This window comes from Perca fluviatilis, chromosome 6 (assembly GCF_010015445.1).
Source record: "Perca fluviatilis chromosome 6, GENO_Pfluv_1.0, whole genome shotgun sequence".
Classification (NCBI taxonomy): Eukaryota; Metazoa; Chordata; class Actinopteri; order Perciformes; family Percidae; genus Perca; species Perca fluviatilis.
Window position 1 is genome coordinate 7,640,091 of NC_053117.1, and position 8,484 is coordinate 7,648,574.

Here is an 8,484-nt window from a genome sequence, read left to right on the forward strand (position 1 = left end):
CTCATGGGACATATTTCAAGGTTTTTACCTTTGAATCCTATGTTTTTGACTATGAGGATGTCACATACTTATCTATTTTGTGTTTTGAGAGTCTTTTATGGTATTTAGAGTAAATAATGTGAAAAAACAAGCATAAAACGTGACATAATTCCAAGAAAAAATTTATTACGAAGTATGCAAAAGTAACAGGAGGTTTTATGTTATTTACTTTTTTGGAGACACATACAATTATTGTATTTATGTTCTTTGTATTTATGTGGGTGATTATATTTATGTTCATTAAGGCCAACAATGCTAGTCTTGGTACTTACAGCTGCACAGTGCTGTACAGGTAAGACCAAAGTGATAGCATTTACATCTTCCGCGGCATTCTGCTTTGCATCCACATTTGGTCAGTTGCTGACAGCTCTCTACAATTGGTGATAGCTCTGTCCAGAAGATCTGCCATAGATCACCTGTCTTGGTCCATCCCCACTCAGAAGGACTCAGTATTTCTGGCTGGCATACAGTTGCTTGACTCCAGATGCAGCCTGCCTGGTAGGCTGAACGCTTTACATGCTGCAGCAATGCTGCTTGAGTAGGAGGAATGGCTTCATATGGCCTTTGCTTTCTGGCAAACAAGTCCAACCTGGCTTCATCTACTCTTGCTTCGCTGGATCTGTCGTACATCATGACCACAAACTTTTCTAAAATCTTCAGGTCACCATCATCCATTCTTGGAGGGTAGTGGCTAAGCTGGCTGAAGATTTCAGAAGCTTTGTCCAATATATTCCATGTTTGCCAAGCAGTCTTCTTCCCTTTGCCACGGAAGGCTGAAACAACATCACAGCCAGTGAATGCATGAAAGAAGAGAATACCACTGCTCTTCTCCCTTCCAATACATTGATAGAGGTCATGTACAGGGATCCATCTTTGGTTCACTCCTTGGCCAAAAGCGAGCCACAATTGTTGCAGACCAATGTCCTGAAGAACTGGCAGAACACTGACTGCAATAACAAGAACGTCTGTGTCACTGGCTTTGACCATGAGGTTTTTGCTGCCATTTTTGGCTGCATGTTTAGCATGGACAAAGATCCTGGTGTCAGCTTCCTCATGACTACATGGACTTACATCATCTAGGTTGATGGAGTGGTTGCTGACAGCTTGAGCCTCTTTGGTCACTATAACCACATTTGGTGTTAAAGTTTCTGCAATTCTGTCAGCTAGGAAGTGGAACAGCTCAGTTTTATTCTCATCATCTCTGAGAAAGTTCCGCCAGTTTGTGGGTATTTTGCCATTGCTGGTCACTTTGCGTCTGGCTCCATGTCCTCTCTTTGACCTAGCTTCTGCCTTCAAACTAGATTGTTGGTAGATGTCAAATACTATGTCTGTTCTTTTGTATTTCAAAGAGTATGCCTCTATTTTGGGGAGAACCTCAAATGCAGCGTAGTGGTCAAATGTTTTTGAGCTCCGTGGTGGCAAACTGTTCACCAGCGCTGAGCCATCAATAATGATGGTTTCTGCTTCTGGTTCAGTGTCGGGGGTTTTGACAAGAGACTCAAGGATGGCAGCCAGCTGAGATTTCTGTCCACTGTGGAGCTTCCCACCATCACTCAGGGCAGCAGGGAATGGCTGATTCTCATGTCTAAAGAACTCCTTCAGATCACATTCTCTGCTCTGGCATGAGATAAACAGTTTGGAGAAGAGCTGGCAGTCCTCCTTCAGCACCTTTTTCTTCAAAGAATTGACAGAGGCTTGTTCCTGATGGAAGAAGTTCATGCAGTTCTTCTTGATTGGCTCATAAAGTTTGGGTTCTTCTTCTTCAAATCCTTTCATGAACTGTTGGAAACGGGTTTTGCCTCTCTCATAGTGCGTATGAATCAATGCAGCTGCACTTGGGTTTGCAATATCCTTTGTGTCTAGTGAAAACAGATCCTGGCTGTCTTCCTTGAAAGGATTGCCCATATCTTTCATGACACTGGTTAGTTTGTTGACTTTGTCAAGAAACAACATTTGAGCTCGTTTGGTCTGCTCATGGTGGCTGGTTTGTTCTGTACCTTCTTTGACTCCAGATGCTGCATCGCACTGCAAAACCAAGCAGCTGACTTTAGGACCAGCTACCATCCACCTTCTTAGGGCTGATGGATCTTCAGTCAAACCTATTGCTCCCCCACTTCCCTTGATGACAGCATTGGCCTGTTCATGAGCTTGGTCAATGGCCACTGCAGAGAACTCTCTGCTTGATTTGTGCACAACAAATTTTCCACTCTGAAACTCCTGGGCTAGCTGAGGGTGTTTATGTTTCAGGGTCATCATGTCTCTGAGGTGGATTGGAAGCCAGCGTGCATAATTCACATTGTTGTTGGAAAAAAAGTATGGTATTAACTCAGCCAGTGACTGACAGTACAGGCTGAAGTTGGCTTCCCTGAACGATCGGATCAGCAGGAGGATCACAAGTTCCATTGAAAACACCAAATGCCAGAACTGAAATTGGGGGATTTGTACTTTGCGATTCTCACACCAAGCCTCAAATTCAAGCATGTCCTCATTATTTTGAACCGTCTCATTTGTGTAGTCATTGTAAGCTGCCTGCAGAAGCTTGTACAGACAGCATGCCGTTATCTGGTGCATTTGTCGTGTTTTAGTGGTACTTGAAGCTGTTAAAAATGATTCTGCTGTTCCAGAGGATGCTATCCCTGCCTCGACCAGAGCCCCTGTCCAACCACTGTCCTGAAGTAGAGTTCCGATTGACCTCAGGGCCGCCATCTCAATATGTAGGCCCCCAAACATGATGACAAAGTTGTCTTCACCATACTTCTCAGGCCAATGCCACTGCACCTGCTTGGCTACTGCATAAATAGGTTGGTCAGCAGCAATAACAGGTACCTGGCCTGGGTTCAGGAATGCTACTATGTCCTTGATCTTGTCCATCACATGTTTGACTGTAGCAACTGAGTGGGCCTGATCCCGAAGCAGAGGTAACAGTGATGTGATGCTGATCTCAAATGCAGGGCTTCTCTTCTTGGAAGCGTGGTGTGCTGACCAAGTCACATCTACTGACTCTTCAGTCAAGGTTATCTTCTCCAGCCACTCATACTCCAGTGCAATCTGTGATCTCAGCAGACTTGTACCTGGATCTGTCTCACTGTCTTCTGTAGGATCTGCCAACTTACTTTGTGGAGGAGAGGGATTCTTCTTTGTGAAGAAGGCAGGATGGATATTTGTGAAGGTTTCAGGTAGTTCTGGAACTCTTTTCACTTTCTCATCTCCAAACCTCAGTTTCTCACGCTTTTCGCCTTGGTCGTCTTTGGTTGGATGTTGAAAAACAGAGATGCTGGTTCCATGAAAAGATGTGGTTGCTGTTGTTGCAGTAGGATTATGGTCTATATTATCCATGGCTGCCGTGGTGAACAACCCTCTTCTCAGAACAGATGGACAGACTACACCATCTTCTACATATTTGCTCACTGCTGCCTCTCCCAGCTGTGCAGATATTTCCAGCACCCTGTCATAAGAAATGCTGACACCATGTTCATGAAGCAGTTCAACCAGTGCCCTTTTCCTAGTCTTTGCATAGACAGACATCCCCATGTAAATAGGAAATGGAGTCTCATAGGCTTTCAAGTGCCTGTTAGTTGCATTGCAGTTGTACTGCAGCAGTTGGGCAATTGCAAGGTCTGCCTTTGACGCACCAAATGTCAGCTGAGATTTGATATCAGCTCCATGTTCAACCATGCCCACAAATTGAAGAAGACTGGATGGAATGGCCTCATCAATACACCCCTCATGGAATATCCCATCAAATGTAGGCTTATGGTTAAGCATCTGCGTTCGCAAGATCTTAGCTGCTTGACCAAGGATTATGGCATCACTGTATTCACAGGCTTGTGATAAAGCCAACCCAACATCATTTTGGAAAGTGAGGAGTACATCTCTTCCCTGCTTATGAGCTTCCAACTCAGGTATTTCTGCCAGTAGTCTATCTTTAAGTCTGGTGGCATTTACATCAGGTTTCTCCATACCCAGCTGTTCTAGCCGTTGCTGGTACAGATGAACCAGATCTGCAAGGCGGAAGACTGAAGGACCCTCAGAGCTAGATTTGGTCTCCACTATATATATGACCAGTTCAGAAAATGCCTGTGGGTATGTATGCTGTTCATGTGTCTGGTCATGGTCCTGTTTCTTGATTGTTCTGAGGTAGGTTCTCTTTCTGTTGTATAGGTCAGCCAAACATGCAACATGGTACTTCAGCTCCTGTGCAATGGCATCTCCACCACTCAGCTGTGACAGAAGTTGTCCATCATTTAGTATGTGAGCACATTCATTTAATCTTTTATCAAGATGCATGGTCATGACTTGTCTCAGCTCACATACTGGAGCTTCTTTTTTACATAGAAAGCAATGAGACTTCTGACCTTCATGGCTAGCTCTGCGCATCTTACTGTGACCTTCTGCTTGGTTATTACTCTGTGCATCAGCTCTCCTTTTCCTTGCCCGATCAAGTTTGGTGTTGTTGAATAGAAGGCGGCAGCTCTGATGGTACTTGGCCTGACTTCGTCTAAGAGTCTCTTCTATTCCACCACCCTCATCCAGTCTTGCAGGATCTAGAATAATGGGCAGATCGCTTATGGCAAGAAAGAGGGGGACATTGTTTGCAATCATGGTGTAACCATCTTGTTCTGCTGAATAGCATGTAGGTGGGGCTTTGAGATCTTCATCTGTCTCCTTTTGGCACTAACAACATTTACTCCAGTCAGTTTGCCATTTAGATGGCACTGGTGATGAAGTCAATATATCTGCAACATATACCTACAACATAAAACAACAAAAAACAAAAGTTAAAGTGATTCAGTACATATTATAGACAGCATAAACATGAGGCTAGCACCTCAATGAGCTATGCTAGGCCAGAGGTCCCAGTTAGCTAAAATGCCAGTTGTGGTGGCATATTCTAAAGAGCCTTTTTGCCTCTTAACAGACACAAAATGTAATTAAAATGTCTGTGCTTCAAGTTGGCCTTATTTTATAAGTCCCCTCGCGATTATATGAAACCCACTGCTGTTCGTTTATGGTGTTCAGCAGAGAAGAGCCGCCGTGTTTACATTGGCGTCAGGGTGGAATATACACAGCCGTCCGCGATAACTACTGTTAGCTCTCTTTAGAAAAAAATTGTCAGGGGAACAGTGTTTATCTAAATCCTTGTGAATTGAATTACATTATTTTACATTTAGAAGGTAGGCTAATGTGCTTTAAAACACTTTAATTATCTCAATGTAAGACAAAATGTAAAAACTTACCTCAGACAAAATGTTCCACAACTGATAAATCATACTTCTTTCAGCGGATTGATAGCTGTCCTCCAGAGTGAACAGAACTGCGTCCATGGCAACGCTCTGCTATGCATGGCAACGCTGTGTTATACTTAGCAACAGTCTGTTATCAACCGCAGAAAGCCATGTAATAAATCCAATGTAACATGTTTTAAAACATTACTCTTTTTTCAAATATTCCACAGATTCACCTGAAATTCCTTAAAATTTCATAATTTTATAATTTACATTCAGCATCATTAAATCTCACCATTAGACTTAACTATTGATATAATTAGTTTATGATGTTGAATATAGTGTCATTGTAATTCTTGACCATCAAAACATAGGGGTAAATATCACCTCTTGTGATTTATCATGTTTGGTTCAAGAGATATGATGGAAAATACATAATTTGGTTATGGCGGAACCCAAAATGGCCACCACAGCTGTCTAAAGGCCTTCATTTATGTTGCATGTGGTATCATTGTAATCGTTGACCATCAAAACATAGGGGTAGGCATCATCCTTTATGCAGTTGAATGTTTTGTTCAGGAGATATCATGCAAAATACATAATTTGGCTATGGCGGAAAGTAAAATGGCCGCCGCCGCTGACATGACGTTTTTTTGCGATGGCTAACGTACTTTTTTGAAAGAGCACTATCCAGTGAGTAATTGTGCCAATTTTGGTGCTTGTATCCACATGTGAACGATTTCCCTAAAAAATGGCACTTATCTGCTCCACTATAAGGACACACCTCTGAATTTAGGTTTACTCCAGGTCACAGACTAAGGTTGATTATCATGTAGTGCCGAATCTACAGAGATACACATTTTCTTTGTTCTAATCAGTCTGGCTTAGCAGGGAGTGACTCCCAAAGTTGTTTAAACAATAAATCTCCTAGAGCATCTACTTTCATGCTAAATAACAGACATAACCTAATTAATTCTTTAGAAGCTTGGGTTTGGGGTGGGGTAGTCAAATGCTGATTAGTGTAGTTACTTGATTAGATTTAGCTGCAGGCCCCATTAAACAATGTTTTCAAAACATAAGCATGGTTTTAACTTTTTACAACCTAACACTTCTAAATGAACAAACACAAGAAAGAGGCTTCTCAGTATGCTAGCAAACAACAGATAACCGAAGCAGAGCTTCACCATCACAAAAACTTAAAAAAAAAATAGTTTAAAGTTTATACTTACTTATATCACTTATTATTTAGTTAAATAATAATTGTATGTGAAGCAGTGGTGTGCGTTGAGGAGCTAGCTTGCTAGCTTTACTGTATAAGCAGTGAACCTGCCAACAGATTAGTTTACGTTTATACTGTTAGCCTGACAGCTAATACTGCAGTTGGGCAGCTGGTTTCTGCTACTAAGCATCCATGAAGAAACCCAACCGCGGCTTCAGTGCTGTAAACAAGACTGGCCAGCTTGTCTTGAGTTAACGTTAGCTAGTGGGCCGCTTGTCTAAGAAAGAATACAACAGAATGACAGGTGAGTTACTTGACCTGGTGTCACTAACTTTAAACATAACGTTACGAATTGAGCAAGCTTGACATTGTTTTTCTGATAGCCGCGCCAGTTTACAGTTGTGAAACTGTAACTAACATTTATAATAACACCATGGGTTTTCTCAGAGGATGCCGTCTTGCTGAACGTTCCTGTCATTCGGCAGCTGTTCCACTGGGACTGTGGGTTAGCCTGCTCCAGGATGGTCCTGAAGTAAGTGCACAGCAAAGTTGCTTACTTCTTGAATCAGTGTGTTAATCATTTTTTTTGTATTATGTAGTCTGCAAAGGTCTACCCTAACCCTAACTATAGTAAACACCGAGAATATGTTAATAGAATTGTAGTGCCTAGAAACACTGGTTCACTACAGTTAACCCATAGGGATCCACAGTCCAACTGTCTAATTTTGCAGGTAACTCCATCCAGTCAGTGATGAGGAGTTTCAGAGAGGATGCTGGGAGCTCAAACTGACAGAAAGTGTGTGGACTATTGCCCTGGCCTACTTCATGTGCCATCTAGGAATCAAACACTGCTTTTTCACGCATACTGTGTTGATAAGGGCTTTAGGAATCAGGTACTTTGCTGAGTCTACACAATACATGACATGGTAGATGCCTTCACATCGTACTTGAAAATTCAGCACTGAAACACATATGCCAAAGTGTCCATGTGAACTGAAATGGTTCTTTATACAGAATTTATATCTGCGGTACTATTGGACTAATGTTAGAATGTATCTGTCCTGTGTTCATGGAAGTCATTGTGTGTTATGAAATTAAAACTTAGAATTTAAAATAATCTTGGGCTGTGCTAAGCACCAGAGAAAAGCTGCTGCAAAATAGGCTGGGAAGGAACTTGTTTTGGTGTAACGTGTAGGTTAAAAAGTTGTTTTAGTCATGCAACGGAAAACTCAGATTGGACAGATAGTCTAGCTAGCTGTCTGGATTTACCCTGCAGAGATCTGAGCCCTAACCCTAACCCAGCCTGGCAGGAAGTGAAACAGCGAGAGCATCCAGTCAATTTACCAAAAGACACCACCCCAATATCGTTTATGTCTCCTCTACAACACCACGGACAATGAGAGATTCATCTTGGAGGTTGAAAAACAAGAAATAAAAGATCTTTGTCATCAGGAAAGAGAAGGCATGGAGTTTAATTACAGGAGTGCTTGAACGTGATCGTTCTGTAAAGTACGTGTAGAGACAATAAAATATGCGAGTCGGGCAGCAAGACGCTCCGCCTCTGAAACGTGCTGCATTTGAAAAAGTGCTGCGCGTCCAAAAAACTGGCCGATGCTAATCTTTATGCAAATGAATCCGTTGAATGCGACGTGACTATCCCATAGAAATGGACGAAAATCTTTCAAACTGACCTTTGTTGATCTGAAATGAAGACAGATTCAGCAACTGTATGGCCTATTTCTCGCTTAAAATGTTTTCAGAAACATGTTTCGGTGAACTATTTTCGTAAAATACGAGATCGTATTCTCAACGAGCCGCCATGATGGTCGTTTTGAAATTTGGGAGTAGCCAGACCCACGTGACGCGTTCGTCCAATCAGCTGCCGATCAAGGGCGTGGAGCATCAACCATGGATGTATGACGTCGCGATACCACGCTTCAGTGGATCTGTACGGTCAGTGTGCATGGGACAAGCTTTTTGATCAGTTAGGGTTTCACAGTG